Source organism: Pantherophis guttatus, chromosome 1 (assembly GCF_059756535.1).
Source record: "Pantherophis guttatus breed Tessera chromosome 1, ASM5975653v1, whole genome shotgun sequence".
Classification (NCBI taxonomy): Eukaryota; Metazoa; Chordata; class Lepidosauria; order Squamata; family Colubridae; genus Pantherophis; species Pantherophis guttatus.
In genome coordinates, this window is record NC_142063.1 from 51,469,003 (window position 1) to 51,480,506 (window position 11,504).

At 36.4% G+C, this 11,504-nt stretch overlaps 1 long non-coding RNA gene across 1 annotated transcript; it reads right to left on the minus strand.

Moving 5' to 3' along the window:
• Window positions 1-455: 455 nt before the first annotated feature.
• On the minus strand, window positions 456-8,244 carry LOC117666128 (uncharacterized). The gene is made up of 3 exons (XR_015733530.1): window positions 5,886-8,244; window positions 5,192-5,332; window positions 456-1,170 (listed from the first exon to the last, which is right to left on the minus strand). It is a non-coding gene; the product is annotated as an uncharacterized LOC117666128 (long non-coding RNA).
• Window positions 8,245-11,504: the final 3,260 nt, after the last annotated feature.

The following is an 11,504-nucleotide window of genomic DNA, read 5'->3' on the forward strand; positions in this document are numbered from 1 at the left end:
AGTAGAAACTTCATGGGTTAATTATGTTATTTGTTTTGCCACTGTCAACACAATAGTGGTCCCCACAGTCGCATTATAGAAGAACAGTGCATTGACAGTATTGCATCCACGAGTACATGCATGCAACAGTACAATGCATCCAACAGTATGCTATAGTTTATACAAGGGCCAGAGATATGCAACTCATGCACGATACAGAGTAGTGACCAAAAGTGGGGGGGAAGCACCTTACTGATGGGTCAGTGGTCTCGTCTATTACTTCAGTTATTTCTTGGGTAAGACAGGCTCTTATATGTGAATAGAATGTATTCAGACTTTTGAATTAACATGCTGAAATTGCAATTAATTCTGATCACCATCATCTACAGATTCTGATAGTAAGAGATTCAGAGTTTCCAAATTTAAAAAGGCTTGTATAGTTAGTTACTCAGTATCACTCATATGAAAGGACAATCCACATATGTAGGTGTCTTTAATAGTACAGACATTCAAGAATGATTTTAGACTAGAGGTATGGTCACATAACAGGACCAAGGACATCTATAAATTAAGCTTCATCTGCATTTGTAATAAAATTTATTCTGAACATCCTTTGTATGAAGGAAACACATTTAGCAGATGACACAGTCACCTCTTAATATTATGGACGCATCATTGGAGGAAACCACAGTTTGTGAACTGCTCTTGTTGTATGTTTGGGATCTTTGTGATGTGGCAGAACATTCTCAGAAATGGTCACCATACCACAAATGTTTATTCTTCCCCTCTGATTCATTTCCTAGAGAAACAATTGGTCACAGACGGCAATCTCTTCCCACGTAAACACTACTCTGTTGAACTAGAAAAAAGGAAAGGACAGCTGGTAGGAAGTAGTGCTGAGAAGTGGGGGAAATGTAAATGCTTAGCTTTAGAAATGGATGGGAATTGCAAGATGTGGTGAGAATTGGCTTGCAGTATGTGTTATACACTGCTTTTTGTAGGCCAAACTCCATATTACATAAGAGGTGGGTGGTTGGAATTTCACTGTTTGATTATCTTAATTAAATGCAGCTACACTGGGCTATGAGTTGAGAGAGAGCGTCACAAAAGGGAGGAATGTTTCAAACTCTATTGAACTTTCCTATCAAGATTCTTCAATGCTCAGTGCGGGGTTTTTTGTTTCTTGCTTCACTGAAAAAGAAAAAAAAACATTCAGCTTCACTGGGGAAAAATAATGCATCAAATACACACATTTTCATAAATAAGGCAAATAAGAATTTTGATTGGGGAAATAAGATGGGACAGTTAGGAAGTCTTCCTTTCCTTATTTCTTGCTCAAAGAAGAACCATTAGCCCTCAATTCCAAACCTGAGAAATTCTATCATAGTAAGTTGTTGCTTAAGTTGTGCGCAAATCTTTAATAAAAACATTGGTTCATTAAAGTTCTCTGTGTAGGAAAGGAAGAATGGTTGAGACTGATATTAAACAATATGGAGTCCTTAATGCTTCCTGACTTTGGTTATTCTCTTGCAGATGTTTTGTTACTCCAAGAGGAAACATCTTCAGTGTAGGTTTAAGTAGTAAACTACAGCCTAATCAAGGCACTACCAGGAGAAAACAATACCCATACCAACACTAACAAGATAAGCCACAGCATATAAACAGCGAGCAAACGCCACTCCCTTCTAACACTGAAGATGTTACCTAGTCCGGTAATGAAATGTCTGGGAGAAAAATACCAAGCTCAAGGAACAGTAAGGACTCCACAGTTCATCCTAAGCTACCTATATTCTTCTCTATTAAACATATGTCCACAGATTTTTTTCCAGTTTATAGCTTATGTATCATTCTTCTGATACTGCACTTCTATAGTCAGCTAAGAGTTGAAATGAAACTTACTTCTAAGTACACTTGTAAGATTGATTTCTTAGTTTATTTCCTCTCTCTGTTAATCTATATACAACTATTAGCATTCTTTGGTTCCCTCTAAAATGAAAGATATAACAAAATTGGATATTAGTAAAGGATTGAAGCATGTTTTGGCAAATCAAGAAATAAGATGAAGTAATGAATGAACATTAATAGAGGCAATAGATCTATGCATCCCTTCAGAAGAAAATCAGAAATATTATTTCAGAGAATATAGAAGGGTGAGCAGAGCATCTAACTGCAACTCTTTAAAACATTCAAATCTCTTTCCAGGAAGGTGTCATGAGTGGCAACAAAATACACAGCTGCTTGAAAGATTTGCAGGAAAATATTGTGTTCATGTCCCAAGGCACTCTGAAACATTTATTTGGAATGGAATCTAATACACTGCACAACTGTTTCAGATGATCCAACAAAATCTAGTTACTTGATTAGCTACAACATAGTGAAACATATAAACAAGTGCTGCCTGATTTTTGAAACTCCTCCTTTGTGATATCAAGAAGCATAATATATCATCTTTGTTTTCAGATATGCTCAGTGGTTTAATAAATTGCTCTAAATGATCAATGTATGACTTAATTATAGTAGGATATAGATTCTATGGATCAGTCATGCTAAAGCAATACTGGTAGTCCTCGCTTAGCAACCACAATTAAGGCCAGCAAGTCTGTTGCCAAGTATGTAATTGCTAAGTGGGAAATCACATTACTGGAATGAATTGATAATGTCACTTCCCGTTCAGTTAAAAGGTGAATCAATGTGGTTGTTAAGTGAAATATCACATGACAGTGATTTGTGATTTTACTTCATTATCCTCTTTTAAATATACTTGTTGTGAGCTGGCCGGGAAATATGTAAATGGAACAGATGAACAGCAATTAGTTGAAAAACTTTTTTAAAAAACTCTTTGAATGTCCCAAAGGTGCTTTTTCAGGAGGCAACTGGACTTCCTTGTCTTTCTTTGAAGATGTTTCACTTCTCATTCAAGAAGCTTCTTCAGCTGTGACTGGAACTGTCCAGTCAGAATCCAATCAGATCTGAAGAAGTTTCTTGGATGAGAAGTGAAATGCTTCAGAAAAAAGAAAGAAAGAAAGAAAGAAAGAAAGAAAGAAAGAAAGAAAGAAAGAAAGAAAGAAAGAAAAAGTAAGTAAGTAAGTAAGTAAGTAAGTAAGTAAGTAAGTAAGTAAGTAAGTAAGTAAGTCCAGGTGCCTCCTGAAAAAGCACCTTTGGGACAACCATGACCTGGATGACTGAGAATCTCCATAGAGATTTAGCTAAGCACTTTGGGATGAATATCCTTTGAATGGTGCGGGAGTATGAATGGATTTCCAGAAAAAGTGCAGCCTATAGGAACCATTTGTGCTTCAGTTTGAGATGCAGGCAACATAGACTCATCCCCAACAGCCTGCACCTGTTCCCAACAGTGAAGGGACATAGGGTAGAAAACATCTTGCGGCCAAGAAGGCTCCACACACATTTGCACTACTCAGGTGACCCTTATGACACAGATAAACCTACAAGGGGCCTCATTGAGTCTCTGAAAGAATGCAAATGACCAGTTGTCTGCAAAGAGTATAAATCCTTCCATTTCCCACCATCCAGTCAGAGTTGAAGAAGCTTCTTGGATGAGAAGCGAAACGTCTTCAAAGAAAAACAAGGAAGTTCAGTTGCCTCCTGAAAAAGCACATTTGGGACAACCATGACCTGGATGACTGAGAATCTCCATAGACAAACTCTTTGAATGGTTACTAAATGAGGTAGTTGGTAAGGGACAACTACTTCTATATTAACACTATCAAATCATCTATATGCAGAAACTGAAAACATAAGTTACACTTTGAGTAACCTATCATATCTTTTAATTTACTCTTTTAAATTTCAAATAACCTATCTACAGTATTCCTGCTACCCATGGCATTTCTATGGAATAGGCTCGTGATTTTTTTTTTTTTTGGAGAAATAGCACTTCTAATATTAATATCTAATATTAATATCTAATATCTTCCAATTATATCAAACATGCTTAATCCTCAGTTTGAGAACTTTTGTGACTGATTCTGTTCAATTTTATGTAATATCTTTTCACTTTCTATTAAAATTTCAAATGACACAACACAGATAATCCAAAGAAAAACCATGTAAATATATGAATAAATGAACAAAGTATTTGTCCGTTAGTTGACTGCTAGCTATATAACATGGCGTGTGCAACTAACAGCATTCTTTTTAAACCACTTCATTCTTTTATGGAATTTCAAAATTAAAGTCACTAAAGAAACAGCATCCGAGTCAAAAGCCACATAATTTCCTGAATCCTAAATCATGTAGACCTATTCCAATGGCCAACTATATTGGCACTATTTTCAGAATTTCAAGAATTCTCTGTAGACATATGCAAAAGATGAGTCTTGGTTGCACCTTGGGAATCTTCAAAAGAGAAAAGTGTCATTCTTGTTAGAATTGCTTTTTTTTTTTTTACATCATCAGAACTTTGATAATTGTTTCTGGATAGCATCTACACTCTTTAGTAATGCACTGGAGAAAGCAACTGGAATGTGTACATATATATTATACATATATTTCTTAGCTACTTCACTCTCAGGAAAAAATAAAGCTCTTTGTACCTATGCCACGGTACAAAAATAAATCTCAAAAAAGTAGTTTATTTGCTTTATTACTGAAGCTTGTGGATTGGATCAACAATCATTGATTGGAACTAAGGAAGTTTTTAAACTCTCCTTTCCATATTTGTCACTTTTTAGGCAATCAGTTTGTGTAGTGGTTAAAGGCACTAGATTAGGAGTAGGGAAATATGGTTCTAGTCCTCCCTCATGCATAAAGCTAGCTGGGTGACTTTGGGCCAGTTACTTTTTTTAATCGTAGGAACTCCTTAGTCAGAGTTGACCGAGAGGATCTTCACAACAACATACTACCCTTTTCATTGCAAATCCCATCATAAGCTATTCAAAAGTCCAAGCACATGTTTTCCAAAATTATAATGATTCCTTCTCCATAATCCTTTCTCCATCCCTATCCTGCTACTTGACACAAGGAACTACATGTAGTTGAATTATATTTTTTCCTTGGATTTTTATTCTGGCATAATAGAATAAGATTTGAAAATAAAATACTTTTGAGGGATAAGTAGTGCTGCTAATGTGACTACTTAAACAGTTTAGATAATAAAATATTGTTTGGATTAAGGGAAGTGCTTGACTGCAGCACTTAGGAAGGGTTTTAAAATTAAATACTGTTCTATAAAGAAAAGAGAAAATCTTACCTGGAGCATTTAAGAAGATATGAAAATGAAGAAAAACCTTTTCTAGGTAAAAAGGAGGTGGGGGCTGAATTCAGCCAGTAAGCTTTTTCAATAATAAAACTCAATTTGAGATAAGAAGTGAACTTGACTGAAGTACTGAAGCTGTTTTGGGAAATAAAATACAGTTCTGTAAATTAAGGGCCTTTATTTAAGAACTTATACTTCTCCATAACTAGTTCAAGAGCATACCACACATTTTGTGCAGACAGCACTTGTAGGCACCTTGTAGAGAATATTAGAATTTTGGCCATTCTCATTCCCTCTTCCCCTAATGACTCCATCCAATATATAATAAGGTAGATTCTTGCCATATATATGTCTATAGGGACATGCTCTTTGTGTATGATTCCTCTCAGATGCATTCTAAGCTTGCAGAATGGTCTGAGCATATGAATTGATTTTTTTTCTCTACCCTGATAGTATTCACTCCCTTTGGCAACCACAATCCAGGATTGAGGCAAAGGTCTCCACATTGGCTGTGTTTGTAGGAGACCCAAGCCCACAAATCAGCCAAGTATTAATTGATATAGTTAGATAACTCTATCTTTCTAACACTGATGATGTTACTCAATTAGGGTAATGAAATGTCTTCAAGAAAACAAGCTCAGAGAGTACCAAGGACCCCTCATCTCAACTCTGAGCTACAAATATTCACCTTTATTAGAAAACTCTGCCTGTGTAGCTCGCTTCTAATTCAAACTGAGAAATCCTTGCTTTCATTGGTAAGTGTCTTATGTAAACCTAAAGTTTCCAGATGTCTGGCAAAAGGACGACATCAAAGGTGGTATTCAGGTGATTTTGGACCAGCATCCTTTATCATCCCATCCTCATAGGATTGTTGTTGTGGGAAGAAATAGAAGAAGAATGTGTAAGCTATTTTACAAAAGGCAGAATAAAAATCTAAACAAGGAAGGAAGAGATGGAGAGAAAAAAAGAGAGATATTTTATTTCTATAGTATCCCATATAAAAAAAATGAGACTGAGTGAGATACATCATAAAAGCAAAACAACACAAAATAAATATGTATTTATTGAATTTCACCATGGATATTAATAGAACTAAGAAATAGGGCCCATAACACACTTGTGGTTCTAGGCCTGGGCACATAACCAATTTGGAAGGCCAACATGGTCAGGGTCATTCTAATCTCTAAAGGGAGAATGTTCCAGAGGACAAGAGCTATGGCAGAGATGTCACATCATGTGGTCCTCATTCCTGACATTCCTTGGCTGACAGGACCCATAAGATGCTCAACTTTGTATTGAATGGGTAGAAACAACTGGTAGAAGATGGTCCCTTGGCTAACCCATCCCCACGCCATGAAGACCTTTAAAGGTGAAAACCAGTACTTTGAATTACACCCAGAAGTACACTGGCAGCCAATGCAGCTCATGAAGCAATAATGTTATATAACTTTAATAACCAATACCATTTACTACTTGTGCAGCCACATTCTGTTGAAACTTCTGAATATGCTTCAGGGTAGTCCCATGCACAGTGTCTTGCAATAATACAGAGAAGTTATGAGGGCATGAATGACTGTGAGCAAAGCCTCCCAATTCAGGGAAGGATGCAACTGGCACATAACTATAAGGTGTGCAAAGATCCTCCTGCCCACAGGTGACACCTGCTCTTCTAGTTGGAGCCATGAGTCCTAGGGGACCCCTAGATTGTGCATTGGGTCTGTCTGGGCCAGTGTAATATCATTCAGGACCAATCAGCAGTGGAATATCTTTGTCATCAGAAGGCTCAAATACCCGAAGATACTCAGTTTTGGTTGTCTACTTGGATCAACTTGAAGGGGTCAGTATGTACCTTGGAACTATGTTCATCTTGACATTGGAAGCCTTATGTCTTGGAGTGCTTTTTATCACTTTTGTCAGCTGGTTGTCCAGTTACAGTTATACAGCAATAGCTTTTCCACAGTAGTAACATTTAATAAGATCTTATTCCGATTACTGGAATTTAGTTTATGTAGGGTTATCCTTGAAGAAAACAGGAAGGCTGATAAATTGCTGACAGAAACATCAAAACAGAACTCCCATAAAATCAGCTTTGTATTTCTTATAGCACAGTGAATGGGGATAGGGGAGGAAACCCCCTGTGTCTTTTCCTGCTATGCTATGAGTCATATTCAATTAGTGTAATTCTTAACATATTGAAAAATCAAACTTTAGTGTTATCCAGATTGACCCCGAATGTGAGTGTGAATCCTGACATGTCATACAAAGGCCTGTCTACAAAAGTATTAACAAGGTACTCCTGTTTTATACCAAAGCAGTGAATTATTGCTATAGTCTTTTGTACCAGTGGCATATCCAAATTAGGTCAAGCATGTTCTTTGCTGAGCTTTGATACATATGTGGCCAATGCAGTTATTAATATTAACAGATGAGATAAACTTGCCATGTTTGACCCCTGGATGATTTATACATTACATACTGCCAGGTAATCTGCAATATAGGATGTTAAAACTTTCATATGATGGAGGTCATGCACTCTTAACCAATGTACATTAACATTCTGCATACATTAAGAAAATGACTATAAACTTTGAAACAAGTCCAGTTTACTTATGTAATTGTGTTTCCAGTAGAATTAAAGTATGTGATTTTTTCAGATCATATAAAACGGATTCTTCTGTCTATTGCTGTCACTACAGCATAGGCATGTGTGTTTCCCCTTGGAGTTTTCATTAGAATATGTATGACAGTGTAGATTCCTCATATATCTGAATTCTAATTTATTTTTACTATCTAGTACTGCCCCTTTATTTTAACATTATAAATCTACAAATGCCCCTAAAATAATAGGAATCTGAAAACAGCACTTCACAAAATCACATTGACCATTTTAGATAAGGCAGAATTAATCAGAATTAAAAGATAATAGAATTGCCAATCACCAAAAGTTATTTTTACAAGAATCAGGCCACTTGTCCATCTTGATATACTATTAGGAGGCAGAACCTTTGTTCAACAGGGAGGGGAATACTATGTTATTCTCTTAATCCTTTGTTTGTGGCATCACAAGTGTAACCACAGCAACAGTGTGATGTGATACTGAAAGGAATGTAAATCCAATGCCAGTTTCTCATCAATCCATAAGGAGCAGGAATTCCCTGTTGTTACAAAACACTCACAAATAAACACAAAAATGGAATGCCATGACAGAATCACAAAAGGAAACTTTTAAAAAGTATATATTCCTTACACATTGCAGAATCATCTGTCCATGGCAATCTCCCATCCTGTCAGGTTATACAACTAGTTCTGCTCAGCTTTCATTCAACTGAACTGCATCGTGTCTCTTCGCATCATGCATGATGAAGCATTCAGTTGGTGTCTGCATTAGTTCCACCTGTGAATATGAAATTCATGGGAGAATGAATGTACTAAAACCACAATGGCTTTCTTGAATCTTACAGGTGGTGCCCATAGACCTTGGTCTTTATTTGACTAAATTGGTCTAGAAGAAAGGAAGGATGTGACCATTTATTTTTGGAAGTCATGAATTTTGGCAATGCAGAAGCTGAAAAGCTATAAGTGATGTTCGTAAAAAAGCTTAACTCATTCATACACAATGGAGTATAAAACCAAATCTCAAAAGTTCTGTTATTGAATTCCTCCATGACTTCTAAACAATATCTCAATTGCACCTCTTTTTCCATTGGAAAAAAGATTGCCAAAAAATGTTACTTAACTTTTATGAAGCTTTTAAATATATAGTATGTAGGAGGCAAATTTTGCTAGTCCCCATCCAGTTCATACCCTACTTTCCATGATTTGTGGTTCCCTTCACACCTCTATATTCAGCAAAGAGAGAAGTGCTTCTCTGAGATATTATCCAATACCCGATGAATATATGAATATTGCTGCTATCCACCTGCCACAACAGGAAACATCTGTAATTAATCCTAATCCTCCGATACTCACAAATGTCACACAATTACATCAGAACTGAAGGATCAAATATTTTGTTGTACATTTAAGTGAAAAAAAGTCTAGGCAAGAAATGAATCTGATGTAGCCAAAACCATGTTCTGTCACTTTTGATATCTCCTAAAGGATTAGATACCCACTGGAAACCATCTGGATAGAGATAATCCATAGAAGAACCAGGCTGTAATCCTGGGAAGATTACAGAGAATTCAAAGTAGTTCAGTATCTTGATTGCTCTACATTTGTCAGTCCATTTGGCTCAAATATTTGGTTAAAGATACTGATGCAAGCCTATATTCATTTTGTGAAGGATGTAGTATTTATTTATTATTTATTTATTTATTATTTAAATTTTTATACCGCCCTTTTCCCGAGGGACTCAGGGCAGTGCACAGCCACAATAAAACACATATAGCCATAAAATTTAAAAACAGTTTAAAACATGTTAAATAATTTGGCCCTTATATTAAAAAAATGAAAACACCCATTAAAATTCGTTATTTAAGCCAGCTCAGCCTGTTGAAACAGTGAAGTCCTAAGGGCACGGCAAAAGGTACGTAGGTCAGGGATCATACATATCTCCGGGGGCAATTCATTCCAGAGAGCAGGTGCCCCCACAGAGAAGGCTCTCCCCCTGGGGGTCGCCAGTCGACATTGTTTGACCGACGGCACCCTGAGGAGTCCCTCTCTGTGGGAGTGTATTGGCCAGTGGGAGGCCATCGGTGGCAGAAGGCAATCTCGTAAGTACCCAGGTCCTAAATCGAAGGAGTGAATGATCTGACCATGACAAGGGCTTGATGGCTATATCCCCTATTTCTAGTAAAATGGATTGCTGTAATTTTAAAAAGCAGTCTTGTGTATGGGAAGGAGAAATTCATATGTAAACGACATCTGCAAACTTTGTCCTGTAAAATGAGGCACATCAAAAAGCAGGGGTGAAATCCAGCAAGTTCTGACAGATTCTGGAAAACCGGTAGCAGAAATTTTGAGTAGTTCAGAGAACTGACAAATACCACCTCTGGCTGGCCCCAGAGTGGGGTGGGAATGGAGATTTTACAATATCCTTCCCCCAGGAGTGGGGAAGGAATGGGGATTTTGCAGCATCCTTCCCCTGGAGTGGGGTGGCAATGGAGATTTTGCAGTATCCTTCCCCTGCCACACCCACCAAGTCATGCCCATAGAACCGGTAGCAAAAAAAAAAAAAAAAAAAAATGGATTTCACTACTGAGCATGATATATGTAAATATTTTTCCATTTCCTGATAAGTAGTTACTATGCTTTGAATCCCAAATTTTATTTCATTAAGACAAAACTCTTTGATACATACTCCTTCTATCAGGTAGCTTGTCTTTACAATCTATTTTCTACTATTATTAAGAGCACTGTGCAGATTTGAATTATGTATATTATATTTTATTGCACTTTGAGGTTAATAAATGAGATATTCTTATTCACCCTCCAACTTATTCTATGCTTAATAAATCACCACTTGCATGATGCTGTTCATCCTAATTCTAATTAATGAGTTAAACCTAGGAGTCTGCAAATGCTTCTTCCCATATTAACATATCAATATCACCAATGGTAATATTTGATATCCTTGTACAGAAAATTGTAGTACATCATATAGATGGTAAAAGAAAATATCTTCATTTATTTAAATAATTTATACAGGTGCTGTATAGAGCGGTGTGGTGGCTTAGACATAAAGACGCTTGCCTCCCAATCGGAAGGTTGAGAGTTTAATACTAGGCAGTGACAGATGTTTCTCTATCAGGGTACAAAGAGAAAATATCTGCTGCGAACTCCATGTAGATGTCAGGAAGGACATTAAATTCTCAGCTCCGTTCAGTCACCCCAAGTCCACTCTGATAAAAGAGATTACAAGGTTATAAAAAGAAAAGAAAAAAAGGGTGCTGAATAGAAATTAAAACAACGACTGCAATTTATTCACAAATTATCTTCAAATGTGCAGCGTTTTTGTTTTCAGCTCTCTGTATTTCATCAAGGAAACATATTTCCAGTTCTTAGTAGGTAATATATCTTAGTAGGTACATTGTTTGCAACAAATATGAAATCAAAAATAGCACTTTCATGATTGCTAATAGAAATTTCCAATAACCTTCTGCATTTATAATCTAAAGTATGTGCCTTGAGGCTTGAATGGTTATACAGACTAACAATATATATCATTATAATACTAAAATGGTCCTTAATTTTACAAAAGAAATGCATAGTTTCAGTTATAAAAAATTATCTCATATTAGCATAACCATCACAAATATACTTATCAGGGTCAAGGTACAGTACATAATTTCTGGAGTTGTGGGGG